This window comes from Dama dama, chromosome 24, assembly GCF_033118175.1.
Source record: "Dama dama isolate Ldn47 chromosome 24, ASM3311817v1, whole genome shotgun sequence".
NCBI classification, from domain to species: domain Eukaryota; kingdom Metazoa; phylum Chordata; class Mammalia; order Artiodactyla; family Cervidae; genus Dama; species Dama dama.
Window position 1 is genome coordinate 15,374,267 of NC_083704.1, and position 19,047 is coordinate 15,393,313.

General features: G+C 43.3%; 1 protein-coding gene across 10 annotated transcripts in view; it reads left to right on the forward strand.

Annotated features, from left to right (window-relative positions):
- Positions 1–19,047, forward strand: part of ARPP21 (cAMP regulated phosphoprotein 21) — a 162,349-nt gene that overhangs the window by 140,436 nt on the left and 2,866 nt on the right. The gene's annotated exons all lie outside the window — the stretch shown is intronic.

The window sequence follows — 19,047 nt, forward strand, 5'->3', positions numbered from 1 at the left end:
TTTATTTTATTTATTTATTTATTTTTTTAATCTTTATTATTATTATTATTTTTTTTTTCCAGTGGGTTTTGTCATACATTGATATGAATCAGCCATGGATTTACATGTATTCCCATTCCCGATCCCCCCTCCCACCTCCCTCTCCACCCGATTCCTCTGGGTCTTCCCAGTGCACCAGGCCGGAGCACTTGTCTCGTGCATCCCACCTGGGCTGGTGATCTGTTTCACCATAGATAGTATACATGCTGTTCTTTTGAAATATCCCACCCTCACATTCTCCCACAAAGTTCAAAAGTCTGTTCTGTATTTCTGTGTCTCTTTTTCTGTTCTGCATATAGGGTTATCGTTATCACCTTTCTAAATTCCATATACATGTGTCAGTATGCTGTAATGTTCTTTATCTTTCTGGCTTACTTCACTCTGTATAAGGGGCTCCAGCTTCATCCATCTCATTAGGACTGGTTCAAATGAATTCTTTTTAATGGCTGAGTAATATTCCATGGTGTATATGTACCACAGCTTCCTTATCCATTCATCTGCTGATGGGCATCTAGGTTGCTTCCATGTCCTGGCTATTATAAACAGTGCTGCGATGAACATTGGGGTGCACGTGTCTCTTTCAGATCTGGTTTCCTCAGTGTGTATGCCCAGAAGTGGGATTGCTGGGTCATATGGCAGTTCTATGTCCAGTTTTTTAAGAAATCTCCACACTGTTTTCCATAGCGGCTGTACTAGTTTGCATTCCCACCAACAGTGTAAGAGGGTTCCCTTTTCTCCACACCCTCTCCAGCATTTATTGCTTGTAGACTTTTGGATAGCAGCCATCCTGACTGGCGTGTAATGGTACCTCATTGTGGTTTTGATTTGCATTTCTCTAATAATGAGTGATGTTGAGCATCTTTTCATGTGTTTGTTAGCCATCTGTATGTCTTCCTTGGAGAAATGTCTGTTTAGTTCTTTGGCCCATTTTTTGATTGGGTCATTTATTTTTCTGGAATTGAGCTGCAGGAGTTGCTTGTATATTTTTGAGATTAGTCCTTTGTCTGTTTCTTCATTTGCTATTATTTTCTCCCAATCTGAGGGCTGTCTTTTCACCTTACTTATAGTTTCCTTTGTAGTGCAAAAGCTTTTAAGTTTCATTAGGTCCCATTTGTTTAGTTTTGCTTTTATTTCCAATATTCTGGGAGGTGGGTCATAGAGGATCTTGCTTTGATTTATGTCGGAGAGTGTTTTGCCTATGTTCTCCTCTAGGAGTTTTATAGTTTCTGGTCTTACATTTAGATCTTTAATCCATTTTGAGTTTATTTTTGTGTATGGTGTTAGAAAGTGTTCTAGTTTCATTCTTTTACAAGTGGTTGACCAGTTTTCCCAGCACCACTTGTTAAAGAGGTTGTCTTTTTTCCATTGTATATCCTTTAGATTCCACATATATGTGATGTCATATGGTAATTGTCTTTCCGACTGACTTTGCTTAGTATGATATTCTGTAGGTGTAGGACCATCCATGTGGCCACAAATGGCATTATTTCATTCTTTTTAAGGCTGAGTAATATTCTAGTGTATATATGTACCATCTTCTTTATCCACTCATCTGTCGATGGACATTTAGGTTTCCATGTCTTGGCTATTGTGACAATGCTGCTGTGAATATAGGGGTACGTGTATCTTTTCGAATTATAGTTTCATCTGGGTATACGCAAGTGGCATTGCTGGGTCATATGGCAGCTCTACTTTGAGGTTTTTGAGGAACCTCCGTGCTGTTTTCCATGGTGACTGCACCAATTCTCATGCCCACCAACAAAGTAGGAGGGAGGAGCATTCTGTCGTAGTCTCTCTCTGATCGGTCAGAGATGCCTGAACTTGTCTGAGTGACAGTAAATTGTTCTTTATCAATGCAGACTTCTTCCTTGTGAATTCCTCAAGCCCTCCCTCCCTCTCTTCCACTCTTTTTTAATATTTAGGATATTGCTGGAAGAATGGGATGGGAACTGACTGATTTGAATCTTGTCATATCTGAATGGTAAAGAATGAGGGCTGCTCATCTTTGGCCACTAGACCTGGAGTTGGTCTTTTTATTGCCACGCTCTGAGGCGTGCGGGTGGCGTCTTAGTTCCCAGGCCAGGGGTCAAACCTGCACCCCCTGCCGTGGAACCACAGTGTCTTCACCGTGGACTGCCAGGGAAGTCCCTAGATCAGGAGTTTTAAATTCTGGACTGGGCTTTTGGAGCTCCTGAAATCAGCAAAATTTTACACAAAGTATTTTTTTTCTTTATGTGCCAGGGTAAAACTGACCAGGAAAAAAAAAAAAAACAGTTGAGAGACATTTCATTAAATTCTCAGTGTGATTCACGATCCTTAGTAACTCTTAAATGTCAGTGTCCTTGATCAATAACGCTTCCAGGGGCTGCCTATTGTTTTGCTGCCTCCCTTTCAAAGGTTAGTGAGGAAATGAAGCAGCAGTTCCCAAACTGGACATCAGGGCTTCTGGCAGTTCCTGCTGTTAAAAACAGCAAATATGTCCATTTGAAAAAGATTAATGCATCAAATCATCACAAGCATCCCCCCATCCCCACCCTCTCCACCAAGAAAGGAATTCAGCAGATGCACTCTGAGTGGGAGGCTCTTAAGAGAGATTAGATGAGAGGCTGCCGTGACTCAGTCACTCATTCTTCTTGGCACTGTTCTGAACCCAGTTATCTGCCAAATTGATGTGTAAATAGTTTCAATCTGAATTTATCCATTGTTTAGCTTATATGCATAACTGGAACAGGAAGAGAGGAAATAGCCAATGTTGCAATCCAAGATATGAGGAGCTCAAAAAGAGTGACATTTCTCTAAATTCACACCAATAAAAATCTTCCCTCAATTCCTAAAAATGTATACTTATGTGTACATTTGCATATGCATACAGTTGCAGACACACATGTATGTGTGTATATATATATGTGTGTGTGTGTAAATGTCATCTGATACATATACCTATATATAGTAACTGCAAAATTTCTCATCTGAACCCATGCTCGTTCGAGAGTGAAAAGGAAGATTATTAATAACTACACTAGAGTAACTGGCATTAGTAAACATAGGTTTACTACATATGTCACCTTATACATAAATGCAATATTGGCTCAGTTATTTTGGAAAAAAAAAGTTTTAGAAATGAGGGAGTTAGATTTTAATGTTAATTTTGTGCCCCTCTGGACAATATATAGTAGATAAAAATAAAGATTAGAAGTAAATACATTCCAAAGTTTAAGAGAGGGAAATAATGATGTTTATATCCAATGGGGTTGTTTATTTCAAAAGAAAGCCTATCTATAATCTACAATGTGTTTTTTTGTGGATAAGGGCTCAGTGAGCAGCAGGAATCCTTTTTGTCTTAACTCATCAATTAGAAACAAAACACAAAAATTATCAAAACCAGTCAGTTGGTTTATAATGTATAAGGTATAGCATTTCTAAACATTAAGTCAAAAAGCATTTAAAAAAATCTATCTTTAACACAATGCCTATTTTAGTCTCATTTGTTTCCCAAGCTCAACATTTTGAAAGATATTTATTCACAAATCATTATTTTTTTCTCACATGGTTAAACAGAAAGCAAATGAAACATCACTGCGTCATTTGTTAAACAGGAAAAAGCAAAATTGGTCCAGATAAATTATGAATGTTGTTAAATATTGCACTTGAAAGAATACTGTCGTATAATCAATAACATGTTCACAGGGGGCATGGGTTTGATCCCTGGTTGGGGAACTAAGACCCTGCATGCCAGAGGCGTCGGTGAAAAAATAAACTCTCTCTTAAAATAATAATATAGGGACTTCCCCGATGATCCAGTGGTTAAGTATCTGCCCTGCAACGCAGGGGACATGGGTTCAACCCCCGGTTGGGGAACTACGATTCCCACATGCAGCAGAAAAACGAAGCCCGTGTGTTAACACCAGGAGATCCCGAGTTACACAACTAAGACCCCACACAAGTAAATACATTTAATAAGTAAATAAAAAATAATGTATTCACTCAAAATATACCTTTCTTCCTAAAAATCACTTGCTTCATCATCTCGCCTAACAAACAGTACACAATGCTTAGTTTAGCGATACTCCTAAAGGGGAAGGTTCTCTGTCTTTCTGCAGGGATCTCAGGGGTTCCAGGCGCTGCGAACAACGATCATAGTCTGAGTTAAGACATGGACCCTGAGCGAGACAGGCACCCGGGGAGGGGGACAGAGGCGGGAGCTGCCACTTGGCATTAATGTCTCATCTTTGATGTGATGAGAATCCCCTGCAAAAAGATGGAAAGGCACCTCCCTGAACCCAGGATTCACCCTGTCATCTGCTCTGAGACAGCTTTAGGTTAGGACACAAGACAGAGGGAAACCGGATCTGTTTCTTACATGGGAACAAAGGGAAGTCTCAGGTTTCTCTGTCGTTGCTACTAAACGTGGAGCACAGCTTCTAGACAAAGGACACAGGCCCCCTGGCTGTCTTCAAGTTACAGCCTGGAAATCGGTGCTCCGCCAGCGTGTGGAGTCCGGAACCCCCGGCCTTTGCGGATGACGCCCGCCTGGACCCGGGCTCCCGGGCTGTGATGAGCTCACCTCGCCCACTCGCTGCGCGGTGTCCTGAGTACTGTGCCTGCCTGCACATCCAGAGCTGCTCCTGTTGCTTTCCATCACACTTTCCACATAAACCCAGGTCAGAAAGGCACAGTCACTGCAGCACCCGTGGTCACGCCCAGGTGGACTGCACTTAAGGACTGTGTCTTGGCTCAGAGGCAATTTGGGGTACGGAAGCCTGAACACTGTCAGCTAGATGAGGCCGTTCCAGGAATTGTTTTGGCATGTGGAGTCCTCCCTGGTGGTATCAAAACCCAGTTGGTTCTTCATGTAAGGTGCAATAATTCGGGGAGTGGAAACACTTTCGGTTACACAGCATCATTTGGTGGAGACAGATGCCGACTATCATAGACACTGCTATATGTGAGGACATATGACTTATATCTACTTGGTCTTCATAAAAGCCCTGGGAATTGGAGATTAGTTGTTGTTTTTCAGTGGCTAAGTTATTTTCAACACTTTGTGACCCCATGTACTGCCACACACCAGGATTTCCTGTCTTTCACTATCTCGGAGTTTGCTCAAACTCGTATTCGAGTCGGTGATGCCATCCAACCATCTCATCTTTTGTTCTCCCCTTCTCCTCCTGCCTTCTAGCTTTCCCAGCATAGGGATCTTTTCCAATGACCTGGCTCTTCTTCACATCAGGTGACCAAAGTATTGGAGCTTCAGCTTCAGCATCAGTCCTTCCAATGAATATGCAAGGTTGATCTCCTTTAGGATGGACTGGTTTGATCTCCATGCAGTCCGAGGGACTCTCAAGTCTTCTCCAACACCACAATCCAAAAGCATCAGTTCTTCATCGCTCAGTCTTCTTTATGGTCCAATTCTCATATCTATACATGACTACTGGAATTAGTAGCACCCAGTTAATAGGCAAGCAAGACATAGCTCAAGAATAATAGAGCTAGTGTGTAGAAGATGCAGCAATCAGCCTCTTGTCTGTCTGATTAAGGAGCCTGTGATTTTTCTATTAGGAAACACAAACTCAGATTTAACACCAGAAGGCTAATTTGAAGTCTTATTGAAGTATTCTTTCATACCATTTCATCTTGCTAATAATTCCTTTAAATATTTGAGATAATTATGGTGAAATGTATTAAACTGTAGACCAATTTGTAGCAGAGCATTTTCTAACCCAAATGTGCTTGGGAATTCAAGGCTCAGTTAGGGTCACTGTGGAAATAATAAACTAGACCCTATTTTTCTTTCTTTCATTTTCTCCTAAAATATCCTTTGCCCATCGTTATCCATTTGATCTCAGCCATCTGGTGGTGCAGCCGGCAAAGGAAAATGTCAAATTCAACAAAATGAGTAGTACTGCTGGAGCTGAATCATAATTTAACTTTTTTTCCCCCTCTGCCCTACAGGATATTTACACAGTAATATTACTTAATAATACTTCCTAAGTTATTATCAATTCCCTACAAAACATTGCCATTTCCTCAAAATGGAAAGGCAAGCACTAGGGCCAAGAGTCAAATATTCTGCCCTAATAGCCAATGACATCTAAATTCACGAGTTAACATTTACTTAATTGCTGAGGCAGTCATGCTAAGTGCACATCTGACACATTATCAGGTGTTTTAAAAAAAAAAGATAATTTCTGAGGGGGAAAAAAAACAGATCTATAAAACCAAGAGACACGACTCTGCTAACATCATTATCTGACTCTCATTTTTAAAATCTTTGTTTGATCAGGTTGTCAGGCTGGTGAGGGGAATACTGCTTGATATAAGAGTGTGTTCTGTGTAATTTTTGAAGGGAAGGTGGGGGCAGGATTCTGCTTCTCCTCTTGTCACATAGCCATTCTCCATCCTTCTCTTCTGACTCCACAAACTGCATCTCTCAGCATCCTTTGTCCTGTGGCTTCCAGGTGGATTTTGTCCATGGAAGGCGTCAGCAGCAGGAGGGCAAAGGAAGAGAGATCAGAATCTCTTCAGCCTCGCCTCCCTCCCTGTGCAGATAGCTCCCCAGGTGGCCCCAAAGGCTGCTAGGAACACTGGCTCCACCCCGACACCTGCACGCTGAGGAGAGAAAACAGTTCTTTCTGTGGTTAGGCTCTGGGTGTCTCCCTCTCCTGTCTTCTTTTTTACTGGCTGCACCAAGTCTTAGTTGCAGAACGTGGGTTCTAGTTCCCTAACCAGGGATTGAACCCAGGCCTTCTGCATTGGGAGCGTGGAGTCTTAGCCACTGGACCACCAGGGAAGTCCATCCTGGTGTCTTAACTTGCCTAATAGTTTGGCAATGCTCTCTTTATTAATATCTCTTCAGGTGAATCACTGCAGTGGAATTCTGTTGCCCACCAGGATCCTGAGTTGGGGGTGGGGGTTGAGAGATTAGCAGAGACCCCTGACTTAGTTCTGGCCCTTGTGGGCTACGTGTCCCTAAACAATCCAGGGATTCCTTGTGCTTTACTTTCATCTTCTGTAAAGTGAGTCATACTGGTACTGCTCCTCAAGTGCTTAACTCAGTCATGTACAAGCCGTAAGAGTTATTATAAATAAGCTTGGAGGAAGAAAGGGGAATGAATGCTCGTTCTCCTGGTTTGAGTTCATGCGAATGTGGCCTATACCTACTCAGCATATGACCTCCTGAGAACGTTGCCTGTTGATAAAAACTGCTCCTGTGTGTGTGTTTAGGCGCCAAGCAGTGTCCAACTCTTTGCGACCCCATAGACCACAGCATGCCAGGCCCCCTCACCGTCTCCCAGAGTTTGTTCCATTGAAGCACTCATACCTATGTCTAAACATCAGGATGCAGTCGGGCTGAGAGTTTCCAAAGAGATGGTTTGATTCCTGTCTTTTACACATCATGATATGTTCCTTGAATCTCCAGATTTTTCTTTTCTTTCTCCATAATGCCCTACTGTGGGTTATCTTAGAAAAGTCTGTTGGTAGCTACTGGAAACAAGCTTGGTGAGCCCCAGGTCACATACACAAGGTGTATTCTCCAAGTGCTTAGTAATGACATGGTAATAGCAACAGAGCCAGCATTTGTGTGTCAAAAATACGCCTGGCAGCCCGGTCTGTCATATTTGGAGGAAGCACTATAGCATATATATGCCAGCAAGGGGACTGACAGCAGAGTGAGATTTAATCCCCAGCTCATGAGAAATTCTGTGTGCAGTCCTGTGCCTTCTTAGCCCTCAGCAACCCCAGCTTCCATCGTCCTGAGCTGGCTGGGCCAGGAGGGCTCCAGAGCCATTGTTCCCACTCAAGTTGAACGATTTCAGACTTGCAGTGTGGAGGAGAGAGAGCAAGGCAAGAGAGGATTTTTTTTTTTTTTTTTTTTATGTGTATCATTTTTAAAGTCTTTTTTTTATTTTACTTTCTTGCAGCTGCTTTCGTTTGGGCTGCATCAGGCCTAGCTGCATCGCGCGGGATCTGTGTGGTGCCCTGACCCTGGTTGTGTCACGTGGGCCCCAGAGCACACGCGTTCAGTAGTTGTGATGCGGGGCCTTAGTTTCTCAGAGGCAGGTGGGGGTCTCAGTTCCCAGACAAGGGATCAATCCCGCGTCCCCTGCAGTGCAAGGCAGATTCTTAACCACGGGGACCAGAGGAGTCCCCGTTTTTTGAAGTCCTGATTGAATTTGTTACAACATTGCTTCTGTTTTCTGTTTTGGTGGTTTGGCTGCAAGGCATGTGGGATCTTAGGTCCCTAGGTAGGGAAGGAACCTGTACCCCCCATGTTGGAAGGTGAAGTCTTAACCACTGGACCACCAGGGAAGGCCCTGAGAAGAGATTTAGAAAAGCAAGGAGTCCCAGACATGTGCTGTAGGAGGGCAAGTAGGTGAGCGCCGGGTTTCTCGTTGGCTTTTTTTTTACCAAGCCCAGTGATGATCAAGACATACAAGCAAGCCCACAGTTATGTCCCAAAGACGCGGGGCTTCAGAAATCTGATTTGTTTTCCCAGATGCCTGGCCGAGCGCTAGCAGACCGGTTTGCACATAGCAGACAGTGTCTGGGGGTTTTTCTGCCCTTCCCACTCCCTTTTTCAGCTCCTTTCCATATCTCCTCCTGATTGAGGCCTCTCCCTGCCCCTCTCCCAACACTATCAGGTGAAAGTGGAAGCTGTCGTGTGCCCACTTGACTTGCTGCTGAAAGGAACTTTTTCCAGAGGCAAAAGGGACAAGAAAAAACAGTTGGCATCTGGTCAGCTTTGTCTTTATTCTGCTGTGATGGTGATCAGTTGCTTTTCTTTGGCCATCCCTCAAGCATGGGCAGGGCTGCGGCGTTCTGTTCTGAATACATTGCTGCTTCCCCCCGCCCGCCACACTGTGTGACATGCAGAACCTAATTCCCTGATCAGGGATCAAGCCCAGACTCCCTGCATGGGAAGGTGAAGTCTTAACCATTAAGTCTTAATCACTGGGCAACCAGGGAATTCCTGCTTTCTCATTCTTTTTCCCCAGGTCTCTGTTTGTGGGCTTATTTTCTGTCCTGTGGCATTGTAAGATTCCTCTAGGGCTAATACAGTGAGGGTGGTTTTTCATCAATATCATTGATAAATGTTCTTGAGTCACTGAATGCAGAATACCAGGCTAGACCCAGATGTATAAGAAACATTTCCTTTTCCAGAGGATGAGCGGGGGCAGGGAGGTCACATCTCAGTCACAGCCGGGTGCTCGGTCTCTTGCATGTTTCTTACAAGAGGGATCTTGGTCTACCTAAAACCCCTTGAGAAAAGGATGGTCCCAGATTTACAGGTAAGGAAAATGAAGTCAGAGAGGAGAGATGCCCCCCCCCCCCGCCCCCTCCCCCGCACAAGGAGTGATGTATCAGATCCCATCAGCTACAATATGAAAGGAAAAGTAAGAGGCTTAAACGGTAAGAATTCAAGGCGGAAGTATTCATTGAAAGGGCTTCTCTGGTGGCTCAGCGCTAAAGAATCCACCTGCCGAAGCAGGAGACCCAGGTTTGATCCCTGGTTCGGGAAGATCCCCTGGAGAAGGAAATGGCAACCCACTCCAGTAGTATTGCCTGGGAAATCCCATGGACTGAGGAACCTGGTAACTACTGTCCATGGAGTCATAAAAGAGCTGGACACGACTTAATGACTGAATTCATTGAAAACCAAGGTCCAGCAGTGATCTTCAAAGTGTGGTCCCCAGACCAGCAGCATCAGCAGCCCCCTGGGAACTTGTCAAGACAGCACTTCCCAAGGCCCCACCTAAACCTGCTGAATTAAAACCTCTGGAGGTTGGAGCCTAAGAATTGTGTTTTAACTTGGTCATTTTAACCAAGTGATTCCAGAGACAGGATAATGTTGAGAACCATTGTCAGGGGAAGCAGGGCAGGGACGCAGGCACTCGGAGATGGAGATGTGATGAGGAGGCAGGACTGAGTGGCAAACTGTGAGAATTCAAAGCGTTGAGAAGGGCTGCAAGGTGGGCCTGGTTTAGTACACTCAGCGCAACCTGGTGTGCTGCCAGAGACAGCCTGTGAGGCTCACCTGGTTCTCTTAGACCCGGGCTGTTGGCATCATCTCCTTACAGTGAATTCAGCAGGCCGCAAAGGTGTGACCATCAGTACAGCTCCTGCTCTGTTTGGGTGCTTATAAGCTTCCCTGGTGGCTCAGATGGTAAAGAATATGCCTGCAATGCAGGAGACCTGAGTTCGATCCCTGAGTTGGGATGATCCCCTGGAGGAGGGCATGGCAACCCACTGCAGTATTGTTGCCTGGAGAATCCTGATGGACAGAGGAGCCTGGCGGCCTACAGTCCTTGGGGTTGCAGAGAGTTGGACACGACTGAGCGACTCAGCACAGCACAAAGAATCTGACCACGGTGAAACGCTAGCAGGCCTCGGGCGGAAGACCATTCGTCCTTCATGTTTATTTTTACTTTAATTATTGTGAAATGGGATTTAAGTGTGGACCATATCCTGCAGCTCCAGCTAAGAAGATAAGCACATTTGTATTTGCATGGACAAGCCTATAGATTTCTAATTGTTGTCTTGATTAGATAAAAGCAATACTTTTAAATAACAGTTCCCCGCATGGTGAGATTAAAGACTGTTCTTATTGCTCTTAACAAGGATAATCATGGGTTGATTAGGTAGATGAACAGAAACAGTCTCGTTCTTGTTGCTTGGACTTGTGACATCATCTCTTGCCCAGCGGCTTCACTTTGGGGCCATCTGTTGGAAAACTGATAGAAACACAGAGGATTCAAAATTAATGTTCCCTGAACCCTATGATGAGAATTTCTTTACAAATGTTTATCCCCGGATTTTCTCCTTAGAAGACATTAGTTATGGGTAGAAAATCATTTATACCAGGTTCAGTTGTGGGATTTTTGTTTTTGAGCTACCCGTTATATAATTTAGAATCAATCACTCTTTTGTTGTAATAAAATGTAAGCAAGTTGACCTTTAAACTTCTTTGGCATCTCGAAATTGAAAATGGACTGATGTTGTCTACCCTAGAGCTCAAGGAAAAATCAGGAGGAACTAAGTCCCAAATCATTAGAGCCTGGCCTTCTGCATATATAGGTTCAGAGGATGTGTATCCATGATGTACCAGAAAACATCATGCTGGTACTTCTTTCAATTTCTTCAAAGCCAGTGTACATGCCGGTGGACACCCACTGGACACAGTGTACTGTATACCCAGTGTCCTGTGCGGTCCAGTCCAGTGTATCCTGTGCGGTCTGGTCCAGTGTCCTGTGCGGTCCAGTCCAGTGTATGCTGTGCGGTCCAGCGTACAGTCTGTTGTACACCATAAGGCACAGGCCAGTGTCCAGTATACTCTACAGTACAGTGTATAGTCCAGTCCAGTGTAAATGGACACATCTGGTACACAGCTGGTCAGATGCACATCTGGCGCACAGCTAGACATATTTGGCACACATCTGGCACTCTGGTATATGGTCAAATGCACAGCTGGACACGTCTGGACAGCTGGCAGTCAAATGCACATATAGACACATCCAGTGTCCAGTCCAGTCTGCACCAGTGTATATCTAGCATACAGTCCAGTATACACCCCAGTGTACACTCCAGTATACACCAGTGTACATCCAGTGTACGTCCAGTATACACTCCAGTGTATATCCAGTGTCTGTCCAGTGTCTCTGCGCCTGTCTCCTCCATGTCCATAAAAATCCTATGAATAGCTCTTAGAGTCATTGTTACAAAAAGAGCAAAGTATAGTCAGCAGGTTCAAAGGAAGGATAAAAGAGGCAAAACCTAAGTAAACTGAAAATCAGATTGACACTGAATTCAGATCAGTGGGGTACCAGAGCTCTCTTGTTTTGGCCTACACGAGCAACATTCAAAACATCAGGAGTTTTGCCAGCTGATTGTTAAGCCCTTTGTAGCCTGAAATTGGTGGGGATAGTTACCTCAGGCAAATCAGTGAGCACTACAAATCAGGGCTTTTTGTTTATCAGAGTCTGGGTTCCAGTGGACAACTGACATCTACATTTATGGTACAGTCAGTCCAAGCTAGTGTCCATCCAACATGCAGCATCACTAAAACTCCTGGCTGCCAGTATCTGGCCCTGGTGTGCGCCTTCTCTCTCATCCTCCATCTCTGCCTTAGTATCTGCCTTTATTGTCTCTGGCCTGGATGACTGCTCTTGCCTCCCAGCAGACTCTACCACTGGAACAGTATTACTGCTAAATCTACCACTAGAGGGACTTCCCTGGCGGTCCAGTGGCTAAGACTCTGCACTCCCACTGCAGGAGGCATCGGTTCGATCCCTGGTCGAGGAGCTGAGATCCCAGATGCTGGGACCTACCACTAGAATAAAGTTTAGGTAAGAACCCGGCCAGTCTGCAACTGAAGAAGGTAGTTATCTTTGACTGTTGGGAAAAATAATATTTAATGCTTTCTTCTATAAACAGGTTACTTTTGATTAACTATAAAGCAAGTGGGGTTTTTTCTCTCTGTTTTGATGTAGGGTTCTACAGATTGAATCTATGACCATAGAACTTATTTTCAGAATAGTGGGCTGGGGCTAGCTTACAACCTGTAACTATGTGAGAGTGATGGTAATAGAATCACCGTGGGGTTGACCCCATGACTTCTGACCTCATGATCGTCCTGTTCTAGCCAACTGATCGAAAGCAATTTGTCAATGGGAACACCCCCAGAGGGAATGCTCCCACGGGCCATGATTAAACCCACCTCTGTCTTCGCTCTACCCTGAGTTTAGTCTGTGGAGAGAACTCCTCTAAGCTGCCTCAGCACCAATTTGCTGTCACCCAGCCTGGTGTAAGCATGTCCATAATTAACACTGGTAGACGTGCAGAAATGCAAGAATGCCACGTTTTCTAAGCCACGCAGCCTCATTAAGAAAGTAAAACGTTTGTGAATCTCCTGCAGGTTTTCTCCCTCTGGGTTGTGGAGGCTCTCTGGCTGTCAGCACAGCACTCTGGGCCAGGAAAGTTCAGAGAATTACTTCAATAATATGACAGCCTCGTCCGTTTAAAATGGAATTCAATGCCAGCTTCCCTTAGAGGCATTCATTGAAATTCTGTGCATGAGCTGTTCCTGTAGTCACTTAACAATGTCTCTCATGTTTGCCCTGATTTGGGGGGAAAAAAAAAAAAAGAAAACTAGCTTTGTAGTTGCGATAACGTGGATCCGGATGGTCTAATTACAATGAAGAGGCCCCGGGCTTGCAGTAATAGGATGGTTCATCTGATGTGTACGGACGGCCACGGGAAAATGACCCATGTGTGGGCATTCTCGGGGGACACTAAAGAGGCTTTTAAGAATTACACTCTGTGCAGCAAGCAAGCTAATGAGCAAAAGAGAAAGTAGGAAGGAAAACCACTGCTTCAGGAAGCGTAGTTCCACTTACGGCTGGTGACAGCATTCCCCAAGTTCATTAGGGTGGACTGGGCTTCCCAGGGATGGGTGTGGCCTCCCGCGCTCATTCTGCATCTTGTTCCTAAGGAATGAAAACCCCTGAATAATAAATAGCGAGGAAGAGAAAGAGGACAGAGACCGAGATGGCCAGTAAATCAGATGAAGGCAGACACTTACACAAAGATGAAAGAAGTCAAAATGAACTTCAGCAGCCAAAAAAAAAAAAAAAAAAGGCAGTTTTTTTATACCCCTCTTTTTTCATTTTTTGGCCAGTTTCATGATATTTTACTTCATATATAAGAACAGTATCTTCTTATGATGTCCAGGGAAGATATTTTTATCCTGTATCTTAATCTTTGGACATGTTTGGAAAAAAAAAGTCTTCAGATCCAGTCTATACTGGTTTTCTTCTTTTAAAAGTTCTACATGGGGTTTTAGGGCACATAAATTGGCAAGTTGACATAAAGGTAAAATGCTTCAAAAGATACACGCCTTGCTTTTCAAGGGTGACCCCCCTTAACCTATGCAGTCACATCATGGAGTCATCACCTGGGAGGAGAAGCAAGACAGTGTCTTCAAAGGCCAGGGAAATCAAGAGGACCGTGTGCCCCCGGACCCCGAGTGCCAGTGGGACTGTCAGGGGCACCTTCCACTCTACCTGAGGTGGGCACCGGGCCTCCAGTACCCCAGACCTACTCCTCTGAAGCATAAGGAGGTGGTCCTCTTTCAGGAAACCAGAGAGATATCATGATCCCATAGGATGCATCTGTTCTCCCTACTCATGGCTAGCCACCTTGAACATCAAGGTAGTTTAGATAGATGAAGCCAGAAGGGCCCCCTGTCTTAAAAAGTGCCCTTCTAATGAAAGAAAACTTGGGAACAAATCCATAGTGTTCATAGGAGACCCAGGTTCAATCCCTGGTCTGGGAAGATCTCCTAGAGAAGGGAAAGGCTACCCACTCCAGTATCCTTGCCTGGAGAATTCCATGGACAGAGGAGCCTGGTGGAGTATGGGGTCACAAAGAGTTGGACAGGACTGAGCGACTAACACTTTTCATCTGACATCCTAGAGTTTCTGTGTATCTTCTTTTACCAACTTTCAAATACTATAGATACTTTTTATTTCCAAAGGTCACATGGCTTTCTGAGCCACAGCTAGCTGCCTGGTACAGTCAAGCAACAGAACTAGTATTATATTTAATGAGCAAATAAGGTTTTTTTTTTTTAAATGCGTTTTTTTCTTTTTTTTTCCTAAAATATTTATTTGGCTGTGCTGGGTCTTAGTTGTGGCATGTGGGATTTAATTCCCTGACCAGGGGTTGAATCCTAGCCCCCTGCACTGGGAGTGGGGAGTCTTAGCCACTGGACCACCAGAGAAGTCCCAAGTTATTTTTATCTTATAGTTTGAGAGCATTTTGGGAAAACAATCCAGAGTAAATGTACAGAATCTTTGAAGATTGTGAGGAGAGGCATTTTTGAAATGGACCTAGTAATTGAAAACTGTAGTTTCCACTGATTAGGAACTAATGAAGTAAATGAAGGGACTAGAATCCATTTGACTCACCCCCACCCAGCTCCAACCTGACCACCTGTCTGGTATCCTGTTATCTGAGTGACCAACCTTTAAATCATTATTGAGTGGTCTGAGTGATTTTGTCAGGGCACTTATGCTTTACCTTTGATTTTTCTTTCTTTGATACCAGCAAGACAGTGTTCAACAGACTGTGGATCATAACTCTCATCCTCTTAATGGTTTTAACTATTGAGAAAATAATGAATACAATGAATGGCCATTGAGTAGCTGCCACGCTAAGGAAATTATGTTAATATATGAGTTGGAAGAATGTGTAATAAATAGTACTACAGTTTAGGGAGGAAAAACAGGGATGCCCAAGCCAGTAAACCTCAACCTAAATTCTAGCTTTCCCTCCTACTAGCACTCTGACCCTGACAAATGTCTGGGTCATAGTTGTGTCTTTTGTAAAAAGGAGTTTAATAGCATTGACTACCTCCCAGGATTGTTGTGACAATAAAGTGTAAGTGCTTAATTTACTGCCTGGATCAGAGTAAGTGATCAAACCAATATAGCTAATTAGCCAGTTATGATGGAGAATCTGTAAGAAAGAAGAAAAAGTAAAAGAATCGATAGGAAACCAACAAACAGAACCAGGCAGATATTATTAACAGAAAGTAGTATGTGGAATGCATGAACTATAAAAATTTAGCAAAGGGACAAGCCAGTCCTGGATAAGCATTTTTCTTTTTCATATTCTTCATCAGCTATGTCACAGCTGAACTACTGTAATTCCATCTACATGTAATTCCATGTACAGAGAACAGAATTTGAATTTAGAACCAGCTACCCTGGTTCCTTAGAAGCCTGTGTGTGTTGGTTCACCCAAGAGAAGTCATATTTTCTATTAAGGAGATTATTAACTTTAATCATTTGAAAAGACATTGTACCATATTAAGAATACTTAAGAAACCCAATAGGAAAATTGCACTGCTTAGGTGGCTTGGGGAGGTGTTGAGAATTGCATAGCTTCTTACTTTGCTCTGTAGATGCTAAGTTGGCCAAAAAGTTCATTCTGTAAGAAGGTACAGAAAAACTCGAATGAACTTTCTGGCCAACCCAATATCTGCCCAATATTTGTAGTTAAGATACACCCTATTCACCTTCAACCTTCATAACCAACAACAGCCAGGGAATCAAACACCTAAAAACACAGGTCATGACTTTGTCATTTGTTCATTTCCAAATGTTGGCTCCATAACAATGTATTTACCAATAAGAGTTAAAATAACATCCGTATCAATCATGCAATTTTAAATTCCTAAATTGTAATTCCAATTTCCATTCTGATTTTTCATAAATATGCTACATCAAGCGAAATGTTTCCTTGACAGAATATTAATGAATTACCCTCGGACTACAAAGAGTATTCAATAACTGCCATATTTTAGTCAAAACAATGTTAAATTTCAGATCTGTGAGATCCAGACATTTTACATGTTATACCTCCTCAATCTTAGCAGAGGGGTATTCTTTTACTGGTCAGGAGGCATTTGTCCATTCCTGACCTTTTTACCTTCAGAAAATAAATGCCGCATGTGACATGAAAATTGAATTAACCTCAACTGAAAAAGGAATAATACAAATAGCTAATGTCTTTACGATCGCCCTAGCAAGCCTCCAGGGCAGCTACTGTTGCTGTTTCTGTTTTGTACGATGCATTCTATCTGGCTAATCCTCAATAAATATGAAAAACAGATCATTTCACGGCTAAGAACTGACAAACGGGAACAGGCTTCTCATTTGAGCAGACGAGATAAGCAGGCTGCCACCAGCCAGCTCCACCATCTTCGCCTTCGGGCAAGTGGTGTCCCAGGCAGACCCTGTTAGTTCACACTGAGGTCACTGCGATCACATTTCTGTTTGTCTATTCCTAGACCGGAGCTCAAATTCACATTCCACACAGCCTCCTGTCTCAAGGACCATTCTGCCGCCTACCTTCTGTAGCATCACTTAAAGCAGTGGGGCCCTCCGATTAAACCATTCCAGGTGTGAATTTCTTGCCTGGAGAGTGAACTGAGAAATGAATGGGGTTCATGAATATAAATTGGACTTTCCTTAACTTTTCATTTAGAAATTGTATGGCGTGATTCGCTCCCCACATAAATCTTTATTTGCCTTAAGTGTGTTGACTGTGGGAATCCTGGGGCAGGGCTGGTAGCCCATTGCTATGCATGACTGGCTGTTAAAGTTCACAAATCAGGCAGAAGCAGCTTGGGGAGGGCAACACCACAGCAGTGTCCCCACACCCGTGGGCTTAGTGAAGATGAATTGCATCCCCCTACCCCCACCCCGGGCCTGCACCTTTATTGGGAGGAGGCCGCCCAACCTCCTCACTCTTATTCTCTCCTTGAATATTATCTGATAGCTACTTCCTCTTCCTACCAAGACATTCTGTTTTCTGTATGTCTTAGCAGCTCTATTATCATCAGACTGATTTTTCCCTTCACCCCAATTTTGGTTTATAGAGCTGATGCAATAAATGAATCTTTCATAGGCCAACTCGATTTATTTTTGAATAGACGCTGTGAAACAGAGTCATTCTGAAGATGACTCGGGAAAGGCTGGAAGGATTCAATAAGCAAGTGCATCCTCTTTAGACGTGAGGCCACCCGACCTCTCCTGCCCTCTCTCCTCCCCTTCCTCCCGCCTTCTATTTCCATCATAGCCATGTGTATCCTCAGTAGTACCCCTGAGACCAACGGGGCTTCACCCTAAGATCCAAGTATAAATCAGATTTTTTTTTAAAGACATTTCTCTCATTTTCAACCTGTACTTTGACTCTTCAGCCAGAAATAAGCACCATTACACAGACCTGAAAGTGTGTTCACGTTGCTTGCTCTTTGCTATAGAAATAGGACATGGTAAGGAAGGCTGTGACCATGAATTTTCTACAGTCATGCCAAGTTTTTTTTTTTTTTTTTTAACATATATAACAATCCTTGCTACAGTGAATTTGATATGGCTAGTAGTAACATCCTAGTAATAATAAAACAGCAACAGAATTTTTTTTTTCAGGGCCAATGGGTATAAGGATAAAAGGGGGAAATCCTAGAGAACAAATTTTGGCAATGAATGTTAAAAGAAATTTCTCCCTGCATATGAGGCATTTTGGGAGGTAGGGAGGACCGTGACGTGGCCTTAAGTCACATTTCTTGTTCCCAAGTCTGATGATTTTTCCATATTGTATAAACTTCAAACACTTTGCCATATTTATAAACCCTCTGGGCTGAGGTTATTGAGATCCAGTAGACCTGCAAAGCACATGTAAGGGAGGCTTTGACTGTGTTCCCATGAACTCAGAGTAACTGGAAGAAAGGTGGTCACGACCCTTAATTACATTCTTAGTATGTGGTGTCTATACTAGAATTTAAAATAACCTAGTAAGTAAAACCACTATTAAAATGGAGTAAGGAGAGTGATGTGAACATTTTAAAAAATGGGACACATAAAAGAAGGTCAGAGGATGATTTCCAGATTACGCCCTGGCTCCACTCACTGATGGGCAGGCACCGCCCAGGCCTCCTGACCCAGCTCGTCCCCGAGTTTGCTCTCTCTCGTGTCCATGACTTCACTTCATTTTCATCTCATTTGATGAATAGAGCTGATCTCTTAACTTGGTGACTGTTTGCAAGATACACTTCCCCAGTATTTCTAAGGTGAATGAAAACATTTTTTGCCAAACAGGATTGCCAAGTGTTATCTATTGTAAAGACACTAATGTAATTTCATCCTTTCTCAATTAAAACTCTCAAATACACTCAAAAGAAAGGCTATTTATAAACAATGGGCACTGATTAGGAATTCTTTACCCTTCGTTTCAATTTTTTAAATCTGATTGTAAAACTTAGTGTTCGCGTCAAGAAAATGTAAAGCCTCTCTCCCAGAGAACTGTGTTTAGACAGCAATTGGCCTGGTTTCAGTACGCTTCATAACAGGAGCTCTGGAAGGACCTTAGTTTACAGCATGAAGTGAAGCTGTTTTCTTTCTCTATCACCCTGCCATCTTCACCAACATCATAACTTTCTTTCCA